At 51.7% G+C, this 20,299-nt stretch overlaps 41 non-coding genes across 41 annotated transcripts; 14 read left to right on the top strand and 27 right to left on the bottom strand.

Moving 5' to 3' along the window:
* Nucleotides 1-181: 181 nt before the first annotated feature.
* Nucleotides 182-255, top strand: Trnap-agg. Its single transcript has one exon. It is a non-coding gene; the product is annotated as a tRNA-Pro (tRNA).
* Nucleotides 256-978: 723 nt separating this feature from the next.
* Nucleotides 979-1,051, bottom strand: Trnav-aac. Its single transcript has one exon. It is a non-coding gene; the product is annotated as a tRNA-Val (tRNA).
* Nucleotides 1,052-1,209: 158 nt separating this feature from the next.
* Nucleotides 1,210-1,282, bottom strand: Trnav-cac. The gene has a single exon. It is a non-coding gene; the product is annotated as a tRNA-Val (tRNA).
* Nucleotides 1,283-1,661: 379 nt separating this feature from the next.
* Nucleotides 1,662-1,735, top strand: Trnap-agg. The gene has a single exon. It is a non-coding gene; the product is annotated as a tRNA-Pro (tRNA).
* A 722-nt stretch (nt 1,736-2,457) lies between these two features.
* Nucleotides 2,458-2,530, bottom strand: Trnav-aac. The gene has a single exon. It is a non-coding gene; the product is annotated as a tRNA-Val (tRNA).
* Nucleotides 2,531-2,688: 158 nt separating this feature from the next.
* Trnav-cac lies at nt 2,689-2,761 on the bottom strand. Its single transcript has one exon. It is a non-coding gene; the product is annotated as a tRNA-Val (tRNA).
* A 379-nt stretch (nt 2,762-3,140) lies between these two features.
* On the top strand, nt 3,141-3,214 carry Trnap-agg. Its single transcript has one exon. It is a non-coding gene; the product is annotated as a tRNA-Pro (tRNA).
* A 723-nt stretch (nt 3,215-3,937) lies between these two features.
* On the bottom strand, nt 3,938-4,010 carry Trnav-aac. The gene has a single exon. It is a non-coding gene; the product is annotated as a tRNA-Val (tRNA).
* A 158-nt stretch (nt 4,011-4,168) lies between these two features.
* On the bottom strand, nt 4,169-4,241 carry Trnav-cac. The gene has a single exon. It is a non-coding gene; the product is annotated as a tRNA-Val (tRNA).
* A 379-nt stretch (nt 4,242-4,620) lies between these two features.
* On the top strand, nt 4,621-4,694 carry Trnap-agg. The gene has a single exon. It is a non-coding gene; the product is annotated as a tRNA-Pro (tRNA).
* Nucleotides 4,695-5,416: 722 nt separating this feature from the next.
* Nucleotides 5,417-5,489, bottom strand: Trnav-aac. The gene has a single exon. It is a non-coding gene; the product is annotated as a tRNA-Val (tRNA).
* Nucleotides 5,490-5,647: 158 nt separating this feature from the next.
* On the bottom strand, nt 5,648-5,720 carry Trnav-cac. Its single transcript has one exon. It is a non-coding gene; the product is annotated as a tRNA-Val (tRNA).
* Nucleotides 5,721-6,099: 379 nt separating this feature from the next.
* On the top strand, nt 6,100-6,173 carry Trnap-agg. Its single transcript has one exon. It is a non-coding gene; the product is annotated as a tRNA-Pro (tRNA).
* A 723-nt stretch (nt 6,174-6,896) lies between these two features.
* Nucleotides 6,897-6,969, bottom strand: Trnav-aac. Its single transcript has one exon. It is a non-coding gene; the product is annotated as a tRNA-Val (tRNA).
* A 158-nt stretch (nt 6,970-7,127) lies between these two features.
* Trnav-cac lies at nt 7,128-7,200 on the bottom strand. Its single transcript has one exon. It is a non-coding gene; the product is annotated as a tRNA-Val (tRNA).
* A 379-nt stretch (nt 7,201-7,579) lies between these two features.
* Trnap-agg lies at nt 7,580-7,653 on the top strand. The gene has a single exon. It is a non-coding gene; the product is annotated as a tRNA-Pro (tRNA).
* A 723-nt stretch (nt 7,654-8,376) lies between these two features.
* Trnav-aac lies at nt 8,377-8,449 on the bottom strand. Its single transcript has one exon. It is a non-coding gene; the product is annotated as a tRNA-Val (tRNA).
* A 158-nt stretch (nt 8,450-8,607) lies between these two features.
* Nucleotides 8,608-8,680, bottom strand: Trnav-cac. The gene has a single exon. It is a non-coding gene; the product is annotated as a tRNA-Val (tRNA).
* A 379-nt stretch (nt 8,681-9,059) lies between these two features.
* On the top strand, nt 9,060-9,133 carry Trnap-agg. The gene has a single exon. It is a non-coding gene; the product is annotated as a tRNA-Pro (tRNA).
* A 723-nt stretch (nt 9,134-9,856) lies between these two features.
* Trnav-aac lies at nt 9,857-9,929 on the bottom strand. The gene has a single exon. It is a non-coding gene; the product is annotated as a tRNA-Val (tRNA).
* A 158-nt stretch (nt 9,930-10,087) lies between these two features.
* On the bottom strand, nt 10,088-10,160 carry Trnav-cac. The gene has a single exon. It is a non-coding gene; the product is annotated as a tRNA-Val (tRNA).
* Nucleotides 10,161-10,539: 379 nt separating this feature from the next.
* Nucleotides 10,540-10,613, top strand: Trnap-agg. Its single transcript has one exon. It is a non-coding gene; the product is annotated as a tRNA-Pro (tRNA).
* Nucleotides 10,614-11,335: 722 nt separating this feature from the next.
* On the bottom strand, nt 11,336-11,408 carry Trnav-aac. The gene has a single exon. It is a non-coding gene; the product is annotated as a tRNA-Val (tRNA).
* A 158-nt stretch (nt 11,409-11,566) lies between these two features.
* Trnav-cac lies at nt 11,567-11,639 on the bottom strand. The gene has a single exon. It is a non-coding gene; the product is annotated as a tRNA-Val (tRNA).
* Nucleotides 11,640-12,021: 382 nt separating this feature from the next.
* Trnap-agg lies at nt 12,022-12,095 on the top strand. Its single transcript has one exon. It is a non-coding gene; the product is annotated as a tRNA-Pro (tRNA).
* Nucleotides 12,096-12,816: 721 nt separating this feature from the next.
* Trnav-aac lies at nt 12,817-12,889 on the bottom strand. Its single transcript has one exon. It is a non-coding gene; the product is annotated as a tRNA-Val (tRNA).
* Nucleotides 12,890-13,047: 158 nt separating this feature from the next.
* Trnav-cac lies at nt 13,048-13,120 on the bottom strand. Its single transcript has one exon. It is a non-coding gene; the product is annotated as a tRNA-Val (tRNA).
* A 379-nt stretch (nt 13,121-13,499) lies between these two features.
* On the top strand, nt 13,500-13,573 carry Trnap-agg. The gene has a single exon. It is a non-coding gene; the product is annotated as a tRNA-Pro (tRNA).
* Nucleotides 13,574-14,296: 723 nt separating this feature from the next.
* Trnav-aac lies at nt 14,297-14,369 on the bottom strand. The gene has a single exon. It is a non-coding gene; the product is annotated as a tRNA-Val (tRNA).
* A 158-nt stretch (nt 14,370-14,527) lies between these two features.
* Trnav-cac lies at nt 14,528-14,600 on the bottom strand. The gene has a single exon. It is a non-coding gene; the product is annotated as a tRNA-Val (tRNA).
* Nucleotides 14,601-14,979: 379 nt separating this feature from the next.
* Trnap-agg lies at nt 14,980-15,053 on the top strand. The gene has a single exon. It is a non-coding gene; the product is annotated as a tRNA-Pro (tRNA).
* Nucleotides 15,054-15,774: 721 nt separating this feature from the next.
* On the bottom strand, nt 15,775-15,847 carry Trnav-aac. The gene has a single exon. It is a non-coding gene; the product is annotated as a tRNA-Val (tRNA).
* A 158-nt stretch (nt 15,848-16,005) lies between these two features.
* Trnav-cac lies at nt 16,006-16,078 on the bottom strand. Its single transcript has one exon. It is a non-coding gene; the product is annotated as a tRNA-Val (tRNA).
* A 379-nt stretch (nt 16,079-16,457) lies between these two features.
* On the top strand, nt 16,458-16,531 carry Trnap-agg. The gene has a single exon. It is a non-coding gene; the product is annotated as a tRNA-Pro (tRNA).
* A 721-nt stretch (nt 16,532-17,252) lies between these two features.
* Trnav-aac lies at nt 17,253-17,325 on the bottom strand. Its single transcript has one exon. It is a non-coding gene; the product is annotated as a tRNA-Val (tRNA).
* A 158-nt stretch (nt 17,326-17,483) lies between these two features.
* On the bottom strand, nt 17,484-17,556 carry Trnav-cac. The gene has a single exon. It is a non-coding gene; the product is annotated as a tRNA-Val (tRNA).
* A 379-nt stretch (nt 17,557-17,935) lies between these two features.
* On the top strand, nt 17,936-18,009 carry Trnap-agg. The gene has a single exon. It is a non-coding gene; the product is annotated as a tRNA-Pro (tRNA).
* A 723-nt stretch (nt 18,010-18,732) lies between these two features.
* Nucleotides 18,733-18,807, bottom strand: Trnav-aac. Its single transcript has one exon. It is a non-coding gene; the product is annotated as a tRNA-Val (tRNA).
* Nucleotides 18,808-18,965: 158 nt separating this feature from the next.
* Nucleotides 18,966-19,038, bottom strand: Trnav-cac. Its single transcript has one exon. It is a non-coding gene; the product is annotated as a tRNA-Val (tRNA).
* Nucleotides 19,039-19,417: 379 nt separating this feature from the next.
* Trnap-agg lies at nt 19,418-19,491 on the top strand. The gene has a single exon. It is a non-coding gene; the product is annotated as a tRNA-Pro (tRNA).
* A 722-nt stretch (nt 19,492-20,213) lies between these two features.
* Trnav-aac lies at nt 20,214-20,286 on the bottom strand. Its single transcript has one exon. It is a non-coding gene; the product is annotated as a tRNA-Val (tRNA).
* Between the last annotated feature and the right edge of the window lie 13 nt (nt 20,287-20,299).

Below are 20,299 nucleotides of genomic sequence, written 5' to 3'. Positions count from 1 at the left end.
GAGTCATATCAGCAAAGCAATCACTTTCTCAGCAGCAAGCAGTGCGAGCCCAGCGGCAGCTCTACATGAAGGTACCGACAGCCCAGGAAGGCCGCCCCCATCCCGCCAGCGTACACGAGACTTCCAGGGCACCCTGGACGACATCGAGGGATTGGAATAATTGGCAATCACCGTGTCACAGCGCTCGTTGGTCTAGGGGTATGATTCCTGCTTAGGGTGCAGGAGGTCCCGGGTTCAAATCCCGGACGAGCCCTAGCGTTTTGTGCAAACTGATCGCACGTCAGTGGCTGAGTCAGCGCAAAAAGCTCGCCGTCAATATCAAATGAACTTCTTATTCGATGTGAGCAATTGACACTCTGGTCCGACGCGTTAAAAAAAAAAATAAAAAAAAACAAAGTGGCTAGGGTACCTGGCTCTCACCCAGGAGGCGCGGGTTCGATTCCCGGTACCGGAAATGCGCATTTTGTTGCTCCTCTTATGCGACTTGGCCCGACTTAGCTCGACTGACGCTACGCTGACGCTTGCAGAAAACTACGTTAAGTACGATTCGTGGTAACAAGTGACGGCGAGAGCGATGCGACACCTGTCCACCTCTTATCGAGGCACCTAACTGTGGTCAACAAAGCTGGAAGACTGCAAGACATTGCCACGGGGGTTGAATGCAGCTAACCACACTGCTTAGTGTCCTAACAGTGGAGACAGGTTCAAAAAAAAAAAAAAAAAAAATGGGTATAATTCCTGCTTAGGGTGCAGGAGGTCCCGGGTTCAAATCCCGGACGAGCCAACGCGTTTTGTGCAAACTGATCGCACGTCAGTGGCTGAGTCAGCGCAAAAAGCTCGCCGTCAATATCAAACGAATTTCTTATTCGACGTGAGCAATTGACACTCTGGTCCGACGCGTGAAGGCGATTACGAAGGTTTCGGGTACAGGTGGTAGCAGATGCATGTTAGTAAGTCTTGCTTAAAGTGATGAAAAAGTGTTTCCGCCCGGGATCGAACCGGGGACCTTCTGCGTGTTAGGCAGACGTGATAACCGCTACACCACGGAAACTGCTTGTGTGCACCGTACTGCACAGACAACTTGTAGTGATGTTGCCATCGTAACTAAAAAATTCAATAAATGTGGTACTTGCAAAACGAAGGGACGTGCGGCAGATCCACACACGAAGTGGCTCATTGGAGGACAATACGACATAGGCAGGAAAATACTGTTCCCGCCCGGGATCGAACCGGGGACCTTCTGCGTGTGAAGCAGACGTGATAACCGCTACACTACGGAAACGACGGACACGACGAGTCCATCCTTTTTCACTCAAACTTGCCTCAGCCTTTCTATCGTCGGCGAATGCACACACGACAGATCTTTTGTCAGCCTGGAACCCATCACAGCCGAGGGCTCAAGAAGTCTTCGGGGTGCTCGAGAGGGTGTCTGCCGTAGCACCCCTAACGAGATAGCGGCGTTTCGCGCAGTCGTTATTGCGAGTCATATCAGCAAAGCAATCACTTTCTCAGCAGCAAGCAGTGCGAGCCCAGCGGCAGCTCTACATGAAGGTACCGACAGCCCAGGAAGGCCGCCCCCATCCCGCCAGCGTACACGAGACTTCCAGGGCACCCTGGACGACATCGAGGGATTGGAATAATTGGCAATCACCGTGTCACAGCGCTCGTTGGTCTAGGGGTATGATTCCTGCTTAGGGTGCAGGAGGTCCCGGGTTCAAATCCCGGACGAGCCCTAGCGTTTTGTGCAAACTGATCGCACGTCAGTGGCTGAGTCAGCGCAAAAAGCTCGCCGTCAATATCAAATGAACTTCTTATTCGATGTGAGCAATTGACACTCTGGTCCGACGCGTTAAAAAAAAAAATAAAAAAAAAAAAAGTGGCTAGGGTACCTGGCTCTCACCCAGGAGGCGCGGGTTCGATTCCCGGTACCGGAAATGCGCATTTTGTTGCTCCTCTTATGCGACTTGGCCCGACTTAGCTCGACTGACGCTACGCTGACGCTTGCAGAAAACTACGTTAAGTACGATTCGTGGTAACAAGTGACGGCGAGAGCGATGCGACACCTGTCCACCTCTTATCGAGGCACCTAACTGTGGTCAACAAAGCTGGAGGACTGCAAGACATTGCCACGGGGGTTGAATGCAGCTAACCACACTGCTTAGTGTCCTAACAGTGGAGACAGGTTCAAAAAAAAAAAAAAAAAAATGGGTATAATTCCTGCTTAGGGTGCAGGAGGTCCCGGGTTCAAATCCCGGACGAGCCAACGCGTTTTGTGCAAACTGATCGCACGTCAGTGGCTGAGTCAGCGCAAAAAGCTCGCCGTCAATATCAAACGAATTTCTTATTCGACGTGAGCAATTGACACTCTGGTCCGACGCGTGAAGGCGATTACGAAGGTTTCGGGTACAGGTGGTAGCAGATGCATGTTAGTAAGTCTTGCTTAAAGTGATGAAAAAGTGTTTCCGCCCGGGATCGAACCGGGGACCTTCTGCGTGTTAGGCAGACGTGATAACCGCTACACCACGGAAACTGCTTGTGTGCACCGTACTGCACAGACAACTTGTAGTGATGTTGCCATCGTAACTAAAAAATTCAATAAATGTGGTACTTGCAAAACGAAGGGACGTGCGGCAGATCCACACACGAAGTGGCTCATTGGAGGACAATACGACATAGGCAGGAAAATACTGTTCCCGCCCGGGATCGAACCGGGGACCTTCTGCGTGTGAAGCAGACGTGATAACCGCTACACTACGGAAACGACGGACACGACGAGTCCATCCTTTTTCACTCAAACTTGCCTCAGCCTTTCTATCGTCGGCGAATGCACACACGACAGATCTTTTGTCAGCCTGGAACCCATCACAGCCGAGGGCTCAAGAAGTCTTCGGGGTGCTCGAGAGGGTGTCTGCCGTAGCACCCCTAACGAGATAGCGGCGTTTCGCGCAGTCGTTATTGCGAGTCATATCAGCAAAGCAATCACTTTCTCAGCAGCAAGCAGTGCGAGCCCAGCGGCAGCTCTACATGAAGGTACCGACAGCCCAGGAAGGCCGCCCCCATCCCGCCAGCGTACACGAGACTTCCAGGGCACCCTGGACGACATCGAGGGATTGGAATAATTGGCAATCACCGTGTCACAGCGCTCGTTGGTCTAGGGGTATGATTCCTGCTTAGGGTGCAGGAGGTCCCGGGTTCAAATCCCGGACGAGCCCTAGCGTTTTGTGCAAACTGATCGCACGTCAGTGGCTGAGTCAGCGCAAAAAGCTCGCCGTCAATATCAAATGAACTTCTTATTCGATGTGAGCAATTGACACTCTGGTCCGACGCGTTAAAAAAAAAAATAAAAAAAAAAAGTGGCTAGGGTACCTGGCTCTCACCCAGGAGGCGCGGGTTCGATTCCCGGTACCGGAAATGCGCATTTTGTTGCTCCTCTTATGCGACTTGGCCCGACTTAGCTCGACTGACGCTACGCTGACGCTTGCAGAAAACTACGTTAAGTACGATTCGTGGTAACAAGTGACGGCGAGAGCGATGCGACACCTGTCCACCTCTTATCGAGGCACCTAACTGTGGTCAACAAAGCTGGAGGACTGCAAGACATTGCCACGGGGGTTGAATGCAGCTAACCACACTGCTTAGTGTCCTAACAGTGGAGACAGGTTCAAAAAAAAAAAAAAAAAAAAAATGGGTATAATTCCTGCTTAGGGTGCAGGAGGTCCCGGGTTCAAATCCCGGACGAGCCAACGCGTTTTGTGCAAACTGATCGCACGTCAGTGGCTGAGTCAGCGCAAAAAGCTCGCCGTCAATATCAAACGAATTTCTTATTCGACGTGAGCAATTGACACTCTGGTCCGACGCGTGAAGGCGATTACGAAGGTTTCGGGTACAGGTGGTAGCAGATGCATGTTAGTAAGTCTTGCTTAAAGTGATGAAAAAGTGTTTCCGCCCGGGATCGAACCGGGGACCTTCTGCGTGTTAGGCAGACGTGATAACCGCTACACCACGGAAACTGCTTGTGTGCACCGTACTGCACAGACAACTTGTAGTGATGTTGCCATCGTAACTAAAAAATTCAATAAATGTGGTACTTGCAAAACGAAGGGACGTGCGGCAGATCCACACACGAAGTGGCTCATTGGAGGACAATACGACATAGGCAGGAAAATACTGTTCCCGCCCGGGATCGAACCGGGGACCTTCTGCGTGTGAAGCAGACGTGATAACCGCTACACTACGGAAACGACGGACACGACGAGTCCATCCTTTTTCACTCAAACTTGCCTCAGCCTTTCTATCGTCGGCGAATGCACACACGACAGATCTTTTGTCAGCCTGGAACCCATCACAGCCGAGGGCTCAAGAAGTCTTCGGGGTGCTCGAGAGGGTGTCTGCCGTAGCACCCCTAACGAGATAGCGGCGTTTCGCGCAGTCGTTATTGCGAGTCATATCAGCAAAGCAATCACTTTCTCAGCAGCAAGCAGTGCGAGCCCAGCGGCAGCTCTACATGAAGGTACCGACAGCCCAGGAAGGCCGCCCCCATCCCGCCAGCGTACACGAGACTTCCAGGGCACCCTGGACGACATCGAGGGATTGGAATAATTGGCAATCACCGTGTCACAGCGCTCGTTGGTCTAGGGGTATGATTCCTGCTTAGGGTGCAGGAGGTCCCGGGTTCAAATCCCGGACGAGCCCTAGCGTTTTGTGCAAACTGATCGCACGTCAGTGGCTGAGTCAGCGCAAAAAGCTCGCCGTCAATATCAAATGAACTTCTTATTCGATGTGAGCAATTGACACTCTGGTCCGACGCGTTAAAAAAAAAAAATAAAAAAAAAAAAAGTGGCTAGGGTACCTGGCTCTCACCCAGGAGGCGCGGGTTCGATTCCCGGTACCGGAAATGCGCATTTTGTTGCTCCTCTTATGCGACTTGGCCCGACTTAGCTCGACTGACGCTACGCTGACGCTTGCAGAAAACTACGTTAAGTACGATTCGTGGTAACAAGTGACGGCGAGAGCGATGCGACACCTGTCCACCTCTTATCGAGGCACCTAACTGTGGTCAACAAAGCTGGAGGACTGCAAGACATTGCCACGGGGGTTGAATGCAGCTAACCACACTGCTTAGTGTCCTAACAGTGGAGACAGGTTCAAAAAAAAAAAAAAAAAATGGGTATAATTCCTGCTTAGGGTGCAGGAGGTCCCGGGTTCAAATCCCGGACGAGCCAACGCGTTTTGTGCAAACTGATCGCACGTCAGTGGCTGAGTCAGCGCAAAAAGCTCGCCGTCAATATCAAACGAATTTCTTATTCGACGTGAGCAATTGACACTCTGGTCCGACGCGTGAAGGCGATTACGAAGGTTTCGGGTACAGGTGGTAGCAGATGCATGTTAGTAAGTCTTGCTTAAAGTGATGAAAAAGTGTTTCCGCCCGGGATCGAACCGGGGACCTTCTGCGTGTTAGGCAGACGTGATAACCGCTACACCACGGAAACTGCTTGTGTGCACCGTACTGCACAGACAACTTGTAGTGATGTTGCCATCGTAACTAAAAAATTCAATAAATGTGGTACTTGCAAAACGAAGGGACGTGCGGCAGATCCACACACGAAGTGGCTCATTGGAGGACAATACGACATAGGCAGGAAAATACTGTTCCCGCCCGGGATCGAACCGGGGACCTTCTGCGTGTGAAGCAGACGTGATAACCGCTACACTACGGAAACGACGGACACGACGAGTCCATCCTTTTTCACTCAAACTTGCCTCAGCCTTTCTATCGTCGGCGAATGCACACACGACAGATCTTTTGTCAGCCTGGAACCCATCACAGCCGAGGGCTCAAGAAGTCTTCGGGGTGCTCGAGAGGGTGTCTGCCGTAGCACCCCTAACGAGATAGCGGCGTTTCGCGCAGTCGTTATTGCGAGTCATATCAGCAAAGCAATCACTTTCTCAGCAGCAAGCAGTGCGAGCCCAGCGGCAGCTCTACATGAAGGTACCGACAGCCCAGGAAGGCCGCCCCCATCCCGCCAGCGTACACGAGACTTCCAGGGCACCCTGGACGACATCGAGGGATTGGAATAATTGGCAATCACCGTGTCACAGCGCTCGTTGGTCTAGGGGTATGATTCCTGCTTAGGGTGCAGGAGGTCCCGGGTTCAAATCCCGGACGAGCCCTAGCGTTTTGTGCAAACTGATCGCACGTCAGTGGCTGAGTCAGCGCAAAAAGCTCGCCGTCAATATCAAATGAACTTCTTATTCGATGTGAGCAATTGACACTCTGGTCCGACGCGTTAAAAAAAAAAAATAAAAAAAAAAAAAGTGGCTAGGGTACCTGGCTCTCACCCAGGAGGCGCGGGTTCGATTCCCGGTACCGGAAATGCGCATTTTGTTGCTCCTCTTATGCGACTTGGCCCGACTTAGCTCGACTGACGCTACGCTGACGCTTGCAGAAAACTACGTTAAGTACGATTCGTGGTAACAAGTGACGGCGAGAGCGATGCGACACCTGTCCACCTCTTATCGAGGCACCTAACTGTGGTCAACAAAGCTGGAGGACTGCAAGACATTGCCACGGGGGTTGAATGCAGCTAACCACACTGCTTAGTGTCCTAACAGTGGAGACAGGTTCAAAAAAAAAAAAAAAAAAATGGGTATAATTCCTGCTTAGGGTGCAGGAGGTCCCGGGTTCAAATCCCGGACGAGCCAACGCGTTTTGTGCAAACTGATCGCACGTCAGTGGCTGAGTCAGCGCAAAAAGCTCGCCGTCAATATCAAACGAATTTCTTATTCGACGTGAGCAATTGACACTCTGGTCCGACGCGTGAAGGCGATTACGAAGGTTTCGGGTACAGGTGGTAGCAGATGCATGTTAGTAAGTCTTGCTTAAAGTGATGAAAAAGTGTTTCCGCCCGGGATCGAACCGGGGACCTTCTGCGTGTTAGGCAGACGTGATAACCGCTACACCACGGAAACTGCTTGTGTGCACCGTACTGCACAGACAACTTGTAGTGATGTTGCCATCGTAACTAAAAAATTCAATAAATGTGGTACTTGCAAAACGAAGGGACGTGCGGCAGATCCACACACGAAGTGGCTCATTGGAGGACAATACGACATAGGCAGGAAAATACTGTTCCCGCCCGGGATCGAACCGGGGACCTTCTGCGTGTGAAGCAGACGTGATAACCGCTACACTACGGAAACGACGGACACGACGAGTCCATCCTTTTTCACTCAAACTTGCCTCAGCCTTTCTATCGTCGGCGAATGCACACACGACAGATCTTTTGTCAGCCTGGAACCCATCACAGCCGAGGGCTCAAGAAGTCTTCGGGGTGCTCGAGAGGGTGTCTGCCGTAGCACCCCTAACGAGATAGCGGCGTTTCGCGCAGTCGTTATTGCGAGTCATATCAGCAAAGCAATCACTTTCTCAGCAGCAAGCAGTGCGAGCCCAGCGGCAGCTCTACATGAAGGTACCGACAGCCCAGGAAGGCCGCCCCCATCCCGCCAGCGTACACGAGACTTCCAGGGCACCCTGGACGACATCGAGGGATTGGAATAATTGGCAATCACCGTGTCACAGCGCTCGTTGGTCTAGGGGTATGATTCCTGCTTAGGGTGCAGGAGGTCCCGGGTTCAAATCCCGGACGAGCCCTAGCGTTTTGTGCAAACTGATCGCACGTCAGTGGCTGAGTCAGCGCAAAAAGCTCGCCGTCAATATCAAATGAACTTCTTATTCGATGTGAGCAATTGACACTCTGGTCCGACGCGTTAAAAAAAAAAAATAAAAAAAAAAAAAGTGGCTAGGGTACCTGGCTCTCACCCAGGAGGCGCGGGTTCGATTCCCGGTACCGGAAATGCGCATTTTGTTGCTCCTCTTATGCGACTTGGCCCGACTTAGCTCGACTGACGCTACGCTGACGCTTGCAGAAAACTACGTTAAGTACGATTCGTGGTAACAAGTGACGGCGAGAGCGATGCGACACCTGTCCACCTCTTATCGAGGCACCTAACTGTGGTCAACAAAGCTGGAGGACTGCAAGACATTGCCACGGGGGTTGAATGCAGCTAACCACACTGCTTAGTGTCCTAACAGTGGAGACAGGTTCAAAAAAAAAAAAAAAAAAATGGGTATAATTCCTGCTTAGGGTGCAGGAGGTCCCGGGTTCAAATCCCGGACGAGCCAACGCGTTTTGTGCAAACTGATCGCACGTCAGTGGCTGAGTCAGCGCAAAAAGCTCGCCGTCAATATCAAACGAATTTCTTATTCGACGTGAGCAATTGACACTCTGGTCCGACGCGTGAAGGCGATTACGAAGGTTTCGGGTACAGGTGGTAGCAGATGCATGTTAGTAAGTCTTGCTTAAAGTGATGAAAAAGTGTTTCCGCCCGGGATCGAACCGGGGACCTTCTGCGTGTTAGGCAGACGTGATAACCGCTACACCACGGAAACTGCTTGTGTGCACCGTACTGCACAGACAACTTGTAGTGATGTTGCCATCGTAACTAAAAAATTCAATAAATGTGGTACTTGCAAAACGAAGGGACGTGCGGCAGATCCACACACGAAGTGGCTCATTGGAGGACAATACGACATAGGCAGGAAAATACTGTTCCCGCCCGGGATCGAACCGGGGACCTTCTGCGTGTGAAGCAGACGTGATAACCGCTACACTACGGAAACGACGGACACGACGAGTCCATCCTTTTTCACTCAAACTTGCCTCAGCCTTTCTATCGTCGGCGAATGCACACACGACAGATCTTTTGTCAGCCTGGAACCCATCACAGCCGAGGGCTCAAGAAGTCTTCGGGGTGCTCGAGAGGGTGTCTGCCGTAGCACCCCTAACGAGATAGCGGCGTTTCGCGCAGTCGTTATTGCGAGTCATATCAGCAAAGCAATCACTTTCTCAGCAGCAAGCAGTGCGAGCCCAGCGGCAGCTCTACATGAAGGTACCGACAGCCCAGGAAGGCCGCCCCCATCCCGCCAGCGTACACGAGACTTCCAGGGCACCCTGGACGACATCGAGGGATTGGAATAATTGGCAATCACCGTGTCACAGCGCTCGTTGGTCTAGGGGTATGATTCCTGCTTAGGGTGCAGGAGGTCCCGGGTTCAAATCCCGGACGAGCCCTAGCGTTTTGTGCAAACTGATCGCACGTCAGTGGCTGAGTCAGCGCAAAAAGCTCGCCGTCAATATCAAATGAACTTCTTATTCGATGTGAGCAATTGACACTCTGGTCCGACGCGTTAAAAAAAAAAAATAAAAAAAAAAAAAGTGGCTAGGGTACCTGGCTCTCACCCAGGAGGCGCGGGTTCGATTCCCGGTACCGGAAATGCGCATTTTGTTGCTCCTCTTATGCGACTTGGCCCGACTTAGCTCGACTGACGCTACGCTGACGCTTGCAGAAAACTACGTTAAGTACGATTCGTGGTAACAAGTGACGGCGAGAGCGATGCGACACCTGTCCACCTCTTATCGAGGCACCTAACTGTGGTCAACAAAGCTGGAGGACTGCAAGACATTGCCACGGGGGTTGAATGCAGCTAACCACACTGCTTAGTGTCCTAACAGTGGAGACAGGTTCAAAAAAAAAAAAAAAAAAATGGGTATAATTCCTGCTTAGGGTGCAGGAGGTCCCGGGTTCAAATCCCGGACGAGCCAACGCGTTTTGTGCAAACTGATCGCACGTCAGTGGCTGAGTCAGCGCAAAAAGCTCGCCGTCAATATCAAACGAATTTCTTATTCGACGTGAGCAATTGACACTCTGGTCCGACGCGTGAAGGCGATTACGAAGGTTTCGGGTACAGGTGGTAGCAGATGCATGTTAGTAAGTCTTGCTTAAAGTGATGAAAAAGTGTTTCCGCCCGGGATCGAACCGGGGACCTTCTGCGTGTTAGGCAGACGTGATAACCGCTACACCACGGAAACTGCTTGTGTGCACCGTACTGCACAGACAACTTGTAGTGATGTTGCCATCGTAACTAAAAAATTCAATAAATGTGGTACTTGCAAAACGAAGGGACGTGCGGCAGATCCACACACGAAGTGGCTCATTGGAGGACAATACGACATAGGCAGGAAAATACTGTTCCCGCCCGGGATCGAACCGGGGACCTTCTGCGTGTGAAGCAGACGTGATAACCGCTACACTACGGAAACGACGGACACGACGAGTCCATCCTTTTTCACTCAAACTTGCCTCAGCCTTTCTATCGTCGGCGAATGCACACACGACAGATCTTTTGTCAGCCTGGAACCCATCACAGCCGAGGGCTCAAGAAGTCTTCGGGGTGCTCGAGAGGGTGTCTGCCGTAGCACCCCTAACGAGATAGCGGCGTTTCGCGCAGTCGTTATTGCGAGTCATATCAGCAAAGCAATCACTTTCTCAGCAGCAAGCAGTGCGAGCCCAGCGGCAGCTCTACATGAAGGTACCGACAGCCCAGGAAGGCCGCCCCCATCCCGCCAGCGTACACGAGACTTCCAGGGCACCCTGGACGACATCGAGGGATTGGAATAATTGGCAATCACCGTGTCACAGCGCTCGTTGGTCTAGGGGTATGATTCCTGCTTAGGGTGCAGGAGGTCCCGGGTTCAAATCCCGGACGAGCCCTAGCGTTTTGTGCAAACTGATCGCACGTCAGTGGCTGAGTCAGCGCAAAAAGCTCGCCGTCAATATCAAATGAACTTCTTATTCGATGTGAGCAATTGACACTCTGGTCCGACGCGTTAAAAAAAAAAATAAAAAAAAACAAAGTGGCTAGGGTACCTGGCTCTCACCCAGGAGGCGCGGGTTCGATTCCCGGTACCGGAAATGCGCATTTTGTTGCTCCTCTTATGCGACTTGGCCCGACTTAGCTCGACTGACGCTACGCTGACGCTTGCAGAAAACTACGTTAAGTACGATTCGTGGTAACAAGTGACGGCGAGAGCGATGCGACACCTGTCCACCTCTTATCGAGGCACCTAACTGTGGTCAACAAAGCTGGAGGACTGCAAGACATTGCCACGGGGGTTGAATGCAGCTAACCACACTGCTTAGTGTCCTAACAGTGGAGACAGGTTCAAAAAAAAAAAAAAAAAAATGGGTATAATTCCTGCTTAGGGTGCAGGAGGTCCCGGGTTCAAATCCCGGACGAGCCAACGCGTTTTGTGCAAACTGATCGCACGTCAGTGGCTGAGTCAGCGCAAAAAGCTCGCCGTCAATATCAAACGAATTTCTTATTCGACGTGAGCAATTGACACTCTGGTCCGACGCGTGAAGGCGATTACGAAGGTTTCGGGTACAGGTGGTAGCAGATGCATGTTAGTAAGTCTTGCTTAAAGTGATGAAAAAGTGTTTCCGCCCGGGATCGAACCGGGGACCTTCTGCGTGTTAGGCAGACGTGATAACCGCTACACCACGGAAACTGCTTGTGTGCACCGTACTGCACAGACAACTTGTAGTGATGTTGCCATCGTAACTAAAAAATTCAATAAATGTGGTACTTGCAAAACGAAGGGACGTGCGGCAGATCCACACACGAAGTGGCTCATTGGAGGACAATACGACATAGGCAGGAAAATACTGTTCCCGCCCGGGATCGAACCGGGGACCTTCTGCGTGTGAAGCAGACGTGATAACCGCTACACTACGGAAACGACGGACACGACGAGGAGTCCATCCTTTTTCACTCAAACTTGCCTCAGCCTTTCTATCGTCGGCGAATGCACACACGACAGATCTTTTGTCAGCCTGGAACCCATCACAGCCGAGGGCTCAAGAAGTCTTCGGGGTGCTCGAGAGGGTGTCTGCCGTAGCACCCCTAACGAGATAGCGGCGTTTCGCGCAGTCGTTATTGCGAGTCATATCAGCAAAGCAATCACTTTCTCAGCAGCAAGCAGTGCGAGCCCAGCGGCAGCTCTACATGAAGGTACCGACAGCCCAGGAAGGCCGCCCCCATCCCGCCAGCGTACACGAGACTTCCAGGGCACCCTGGACGACATCGAGGGATTGGAATAATTGGCAATCACCGTGTCACAGCGCTCGTTGGTCTAGGGGTATGATTCCTGCTTAGGGTGCAGGAGGTCCCGGGTTCAAATCCCGGACGAGCCCTAGCGTTTTGTGCAAACTGATCGCACGTCAGTGGCTGAGTCAGCGCAAAAAGCTCGCCGTCAATATCAAATGAACTTCTTATTCGATGTGAGCAATTGACACTCTGGTCCGACGCGTTAAAAAAAAAAATAAAAAAAAAAAAGTGGCTAGGGTACCTGGCTCTCACCCAGGAGGCGCGGGTTCGATTCCCGGTACCGGAAATGCGCATTTTGTTGCTCCTCTTATGCGACTTGGCCCGACTTAGCTCGACTGACGCTACGCTGACGCTTGCAGAAAACTACGTTAAGTACGATTCGTGGTAACAAGTGACGGCGAGAGCGATGCGACACCTGTCCACCTCTTATCGAGGCACCTAACTGTGGTCAACAAAGCTGGAGGACTGCAAGACATTGCCACGGGGGTTGAATGCAGCTAACCACACTGCTTAGTGTCCTAACAGTGGAGACAGGTTCAAAAAAAAAAAAAAAAAAATGGGTATAATTCCTGCTTAGGGTGCAGGAGGTCCCGGGTTCAAATCCCGGACGAGCCAACGCGTTTTGTGCAAACTGATCGCACGTCAGTGGCTGAGTCAGCGCAAAAAGCTCGCCGTCAATATCAAACGAATTTCTTATTCGACGTGAGCAATTGACACTCTGGTCCGACGCGTGAAGGCGATTACGAAGGTTTCGGGTACAGGTGGTAGCAGATGCATGTTAGTAAGTCTTGCTTAAAGTGATGAAAAAGTGTTTCCGCCCGGGATCGAACCGGGGACCTTCTGCGTGTTAGGCAGACGTGATAACCGCTACACCACGGAAACTGCTTGTGTGCACCGTACTGCACAGACAACTTGTAGTGATGTTGCCATCGTAACTAAAAAATTCAATAAATGTGGTACTTGCAAAACGAAGGGACGTGCGGCAGATCCACACACGAAGTGGCTCATTGGAGGACAATACGACATAGGCAGGAAAATACTGTTCCCGCCCGGGATCGAACCGGGGACCTTCTGCGTGTGAAGCAGACGTGATAACCGCTACACTACGGAAACGACGGACACGACGAGTCCATCCTTTTTCACTCAAACTTGCCTCAGCCTTTCTATCGTCGGCGAATGCACACACGACAGATCTTTTGTCAGCCTGGAACCCATCACAGCCGAGGGCTCAAGAAGTCTTCGGGGTGCTCGAGAGGGTGTCTGCCGTAGCACCCCTAACGAGATAGCGGCGTTTCGCGCAGTCGTTATTGCGAGTCATATCAGCAAAGCAATCACTTTCTCAGCAGCAAGCAGTGCGAGCCCAGCGGCAGCTCTACATGAAGGTACCGACAGCCCAGGAAGGCCGCCCCCATCCCGCCAGCGTACACGAGACTTCCAGGGCACCCTGGACGACATCGAGGGATTGGAATAATTGGCAATCACCGTGTCACAGCGCTCGTTGGTCTAGGGGTATGATTCCTGCTTAGGGTGCAGGAGGTCCCGGGTTCAAATCCCGGACGAGCCCTAGCGTTTTGTGCAAACTGATCGCACGTCAGTGGCTGAGTCAGCGCAAAAAGCTCGCCGTCAATATCAAATGAACTTCTTATTCGATGTGAGCAATTGACACTCTGGTCCGACGCGTTAAAAAAAAAAATAAAAAAAAACAAAGTGGCTAGGGTACCTGGCTCTCACCCAGGAGGCGCGGGTTCGATTCCCGGTACCGGAAATGCGCATTTTGTTGCTCCTCTTATGCGACTTGGCCCGACTTAGCTCGACTGACGCTACGCTGACGCTTGCAGAAAACTACGTTAAGTACGATTCGTGGTAACAAGTGACGGCGAGAGCGATGCGACACCTGTCCACCTCTTATCGAGGCACCTAACTGTGGTCAACAAAGCTGGAGGACTGCAAGACATTGCCACGGGGGTTGAATGCAGCTAACCACACTGCTTAGTGTCCTAACAGTGGAGACAGGTTCAAAAAAAAAAAAAAAAAAAATGGGTATAATTCCTGCTTAGGGTGCAGGAGGTCCCGGGTTCAAATCCCGGACGAGCCAACGCGTTTTGTGCAAACTGATCGCACGTCAGTGGCTGAGTCAGCGCAAAAAGCTCGCCGTCAATATCAAACGAATTTCTTATTCGACGTGAGCAATTGACACTCTGGTCCGACGCGTGAAGGCGATTACGAAGGTTTCGGGTACAGGTGGTAGCAGATGCATGTTAGTAAGTCTTGCTTAAAGTGATGAAAAAGTGTTTCCGCCCGGGATCGAACCGGGGACCTTCTGCGTGTTAGGCAGACGTGATAACCGCTACACCACGGAAACTGCTTGTGTGCACCGTACTGCACAGACAACTTGTAGTGATGTTGCCATCGTAACTAAAAAATTCAATAAATGTGGTACTTGCAAAACGAAGGGACGTGCGGCAGATCCACACACGAAGTGGCTCATTGGAGGACAATACGACATAGGCAGGAAAATACTGTTCCCGCCCGGGATCGAACCGGGGACCTTCTGCGTGTGAAGCAGACGTGATAACCGCTACACTACGGAAACGACGGACACGACGAGTCCATCCTTTTTCACTCAAACTTGCCTCAGCCTTTCTATCGTCGGCGAATGCACACACGACAGATCTTTTGTCAGCCTGGAACCCATCACAGCCGAGGGCTCAAGAAGTCTTCGGGGTGCTCGAGAGGGTGTCTGCCGTAGCACCCCTAACGAGATAGCGGCGTTTCGCGCAGTCGTTATTGCGAGTCATATCAGCAAAGCAATCACTTTCTCAGCAGCAAGCAGTGCGAGCCCAGCGGCAGCTCTACATGAAGGTACCGACAGCCCAGGAAGGCCGCCCCCATCCCGCCAGCGTACACGAGACTTCCAGGGCACCCTGGACGACATCGAGGGATTGGAATAATTGGCAATCACCGTGTCACAGCGCTCGTTGGTCTAGGGGTATGATTCCTGCTTAGGGTGCAGGAGGTCCCGGGTTCAAATCCCGGACGAGCCCTAGCGTTTTGTGCAAACTGATCGCACGTCAGTGGCTGAGTCAGCGCAAAAAGCTCGCCGTCAATATCAAATGAACTTCTTATTCGATGTGAGCAATTGACACTCTGGTCCGACGCGTTAAAAAAAAAAATAAAAAAAAAAAAGTGGCTAGGGTACCTGGCTCTCACCCAGGAGGCGCGGGTTCGATTCCCGGTACCGGAAATGCGCATTTTGTTGCTCCTCTTATGCGACTTGGCCCGACTTAGCTCGACTGACGCTACGCTGACGCTTGCAGAAAACTACGTTAAGTACGATTCGTGGTAACAAGTGACGGCGAGAGCGATGCGACACCTGTCCACCTCTTATCGAGGCACCTAACTGTGGTCAACAAAGCTGGAGGACTGCAAGACATTGCCACGGGGGTTGAATGCAGCTAACCACACTGCTTAGTGTCCTAACAGTGGAGACAGGTTCAAAAAAAAAAAAAAAAAAATGGGTATAATTCCTGCTTAGGGTGCAGGAGGTCCCGGGTTCAAATCCCGGACGAGCCAACGCGTTTTGTGCAAACTGATCGCACGTCAGTGGCTGAGTCAGCGCAAAAAGCTCGCCGTCAATATCAAACGAATTTCTTATTCGACGTGAGCAATTGACACTCTGGTCCGACGCGTGAAGGCGATTACGAAGGTTTCGGGTACAGGTGGTAGCAGATGCATGTTAGTAAGTCTTGCTTAAAGTGATGAAAAAGTGTTTCCGCCCGGGATCGAACCGGGGACCTTCTGCGTGTTAGGCAGACGTGATAACCGCTACACCACGGAAACTGCTTGTGTGCACCGTACTGCACAGACAACTTGTAGTGATGTTGCCATCGTAACTAAAAAATTCAATAAATGTGGTACTTGCAAAACGAAGGGACGTGCGGCAGATCCACACACGAAGTGGCTCATTGGAGGACAATACGACATAGGCAGGAAAATACTGTTCCCGCCCGGGATCGAACCGGGGACCTTCTGCGTGTGAAGCAGACGTGATAACCGCTACACTACGGAAACGACGGACACGACGAGTCCATCCTTTTTCACTCAAACTTGCCTCAGCCTTTCTATCGTCGGCGAATGCACACACGACAGATCTTTTGTCAGCCTGGAACCCATCACAGCCGAGGGCTCAAGAAGTCTTCGGGGTGCTCGAGAGGGTGTCTGCCGTAGCACCCCTAACGAGATAGCGGCGTTTCGCGCAGTCGTTATTGCGAGTCATATCAGCAAAGCAATCACTTTCTCAGCAGCAAGCAGTGCGAGCCCAGCGGCAGCTCTACATGAAGGTACCGACAGCCCAGGAAGGCCGCCCCCATCCCGCCAGCGTACACGAGACTTCCAGGGCACCCTGGACGACATCGAGGGATTGGAATAATTGGCAATCACCGTGTCACAGCGCTCGTTGGTCTAGGGGTATGATTCCTGCTTAGGGTGCAGGAGGTCCCGGGTTCAAATCCCGGACGAGCCCTAGCGTTTTGTGCAAACTGATCGCACGTCAGTGGCTGAGTCAGCGCAAAAAGCTCGCCGTCAATATCAAATGAACTTCTTATTCGATGTGAGCAATTGACACTCTGGTCCGACGCGTTAAAAAAAAAAATAAAAAAAAAAAAGTGGCTAGGGTACCTGGCTCTCACCCAGGAGGCGCGGGTTCGATTCCCGGTACCGGAAATGCGCATTTTGTTGCTCCTCTTATGCGACTTGGCCCGACTTAGCTCGACTGACGCTACGCTGACGCTTGCAGAAAACTACGTTAAGTACGATTCGTGGTAACAAGTGACGGCGAGAGCGATGCGACACCTGTCCACCTCTTATCGAGGCACCTAACTGTGGTCAACAAAGCTGGAGGACTGCAAGACATTGCCACGGGGGTTGAATGCAGCTAACCACACTGCTTAGTGTCCTAACAGTGGAGACAGGTTCAAAAAAAAAAAAAAAAAAATGGGTATAATTCCTGCTTAGGGTGCAGGAGGTCCCGGGTTCAAATCCCGGACGAGCCAACGCGTTTTGTGCAAACTGATCGCACGTCAGTGGCTGAGTCAGCGCAAAAAGCTCGCCGTCAATATCAAACGAATTTCTTATTCGACGTGAGCAATTGACACTCTGGTCCGACGCGTGAAGGCGATTACGAAGGTTTCGGGTACAGGTGGTAGCAGATGCATGTTAGTAAGTCTTGCTTAAAGTGATGAAAAAGTGTTTCCGCCCGGGATCGAACCGGGGACCTTCTGCGTGTTAGGCAGACGTGATAACCGCTACACCACGGAAACTGCTTGTGTGCACCGTACTGCACAGACAACTTGTAGTGATGTTGCCATCGTAACTAAAAAATTCAATAAATGTGGTACTTGCAAAACGAAGGGACGTGCGGCAGATCCACACACGAAGTGGCTCATTGGAGGACAATACGACATAGGCAGGAAAATACTGTTCCCGCCCGGGATCGAACCGGGGACCTTCTGCGTGTGAAGCAGACGTGATAACCGCTACACTACGGAAACGACGGACACGACGAGTCCATCCTTTTTCACTCAAACTTGCCTCAGCCTTTCTATCGTCGGCGAATGCACACACGACAGATCTTTTGTCAGCCTGGAACCCATCACAGCCGAGGGCTCAAGAAGTCTTCGGGGTGCTCGAGAGGGTGTCTGCCGTAGCACCCCTAACGAGATAGCGGCGTTTCGCGCAGTCGTTATTGCGAGTCATATCAGCAAAGCAATCACTTTCTCAGCAGCAAGCAGTGCGAGCCCAGCGGCAGCTCTACATGAAGGTACCGACAGCCCAGGAAGGCCGCCCCCATCCCGCCAGCGTACACGAGACTTCCAGGGCACCCTGGACGACATCGAGGGATTGGAATAATTGGCAATCACCGTGTCACAGCGCTCGTTGGTCTAGGGGTATGATTCCTGCTTAGGGTGCAGGAGGTCCCGGGTTCAAATCCCGGACGAGCCCTAGCGTTTTGTGCAAACTGATCGCACGTCAGTGGCTGAGTCAGCGCAAAAAGCTCGCCGTCAATATCAAATGAACTTCTTATTCGATGTGAGCAATTGACACTCTGGTCCGACGCGTTAAAAAAAAAAATAAAAAAAAACAAAGTGGCTAGGGTACCTGGCTCTCACCCAGGAGGCGCGGGTTCGATTCCCGGTACCGGAAATGCGCATTTTGTTGCTCCTCTTATGCGACTTGGCCCGACTTAGCTCGACTGACGCTACGCTGACGCTTGCAGAAAACTACGTTAAGTACGATTCGTGGTAACAAGTGACGGCGAGAGCGATGCGACACCTGTCCACCTCTTATCGAGGCACCTAACTGTGGTCAACAAAGCTGGAGGACTGCAAGACATTGCCACGGGGGTTGAATGCAGCTAACCACACTGCTTAGTGTCCTAACAGTGGAGACAGGTTCAAAAAAAAAAAAAAAAAAAATGGGTATAATTCCTGCTTAGGGTGCAGGAGGTCCCGGGTTCAAATCCCGGACGAGCCAACGCGTTTTGTGCAAACTGATCGCACGTCAGTGGCTGAGTCAGCGCAAAAAGCTCGCCGTCAATATCAAACGAATTTCTTATTCGACGTGAGCAATTGACACTCTGGTCCGACGCGTGAAGGCGATTACGAAGGTTTCGGGTACAGGTGGTAGCAGATGCATGTTAGTAAGTCTTGCTTAAAGTGATGAAAAAGTGTTTCCGCCCGGGATCGAACCGGGGACCTTCTGCGTGTTAGGCAGACGTGATAACCGCTACACACCACGGAAACTGCTTGTGTGCACCGTACTGCACAGACAACTTGTAGTGATGTTGCCATCGTAACTAAAAAATTCAATAAATGTGGTACTTGCAAAACGAAGGGACGTGCGGCAGATCCACACACGAAGTGGCTCATTGGAGGACAATACGACATAGGCAGGAAAATACTGTTCCCGCCCGGGATCGAACCGGGGACCTTCTGCGTGTGAAGCAGACGTGATAACCGCTACACTACGGAAACGACGGACACGACGAGTCCATCCTTTTTCACTCAAACTTGCCTCAGCCTTTCTATCGTCGGCGAATGCACACACGACAGATCTTTTGTCAGCCTGGAACCCATCACAGCCGAGGGCTCAAGAAGTCTTCGGGGTGCTCGAGAGGGTGTCTGCCGTAGCACCCCTAACGAGATAGCGGCGTTTCGCGCAGTCGTTATTGCGAGTCATATCAGCAAAGCAATCACTTTCTCAGCAGCAAGCAGTGCGAGCCCAGCGGCAGCTCTACATGAAGGTACCGACAGCCCAGGAAGGCCGCCCCCATCCCGCCAGCGTACACGAGACTTCCAGGGCACCCTGGACGACATCGAGGGATTGGAATAATTGGCAATCACCGTGTCACAGCGCTCGTTGGTCTAGGGGTATGATTCCTGCTTAGGGTGCAGGAGGTCCCGGGTTCAAATCCCGGACGAGCCCTAGCGTTTTGTGCAAACTGATCGCACGTCAGTGGCTGAGTCAGCGCAAAAAGCTCGCCGTCAATATCAAATGAACTTCTTATTCGATGTGAGCAATTGACACTCTGGTCCGACGCGTTAAAAAAAAAAATAAAAAAAAAAAAGTGGCTAGGGTACCTGGCTCTCACCCAGGAGGCGCGGGTTCGATTCCCGGTACCGGAAATGCGCATTTTGTTGCTCCTCTTATGCGACTTGGCCCGACTTAGCTCGACTGACGCTACGCTGACGCTTGCAGAAAACTACGTTAAGTACGATTCGTGGTAACAAGTGACGGCGAGAGCGATGCGACACCTGTCCACCTCTTATCGAGGCACCTAACTGTGGTCAACAAAGCTGGAGGACTGCAAGACATTGCCACGGGGGTTGAATGCAGCTAACCACACTGCTTAGTGTCCTAACAGTGGAGACAGGTTCAAAAAAAAAAAAAAAAAAAATGGGTATAATTCCTGCTTAGGGTGCAGGAGGTCCCGGGTTCAAATCCCGGACGAGCCAACGCGTTTTGTGCAAACTGATCGCACGTCAGTGGCTGAGTCAGCGCAAAAAGCTCGCCGTCAATATCAAACGAATTTCTTATTCGACGTGAGCAATTGACACTCTGGTCCGACGCGTGAAGGCGATTACGAAGGTTTCGGGTACAGGTGGTAGCAGATGCATGTTAGTAAGTCTTGCTTAAAGTGATGAAAAAGTGTTTCCGCCCGGGATCGAACCGGGGACCTTCTGCGTGTTAGGCAGACGTGATAACCGCTACACCACGGAAACTGCTTGTGTGCAC

The sequence above is a fragment of the Schistocerca piceifrons genome, unplaced genomic scaffold (genome assembly GCF_021461385.2).
Source record: "Schistocerca piceifrons isolate TAMUIC-IGC-003096 unplaced genomic scaffold, iqSchPice1.1 HiC_scaffold_585, whole genome shotgun sequence".
Taxonomy (NCBI): domain Eukaryota; kingdom Metazoa; phylum Arthropoda; class Insecta; order Orthoptera; family Acrididae; genus Schistocerca; species Schistocerca piceifrons.
The sequence above is the reverse complement of the archived record's forward strand: the minus strand, read 5'-3'. Positions and strand labels throughout refer to the sequence as shown.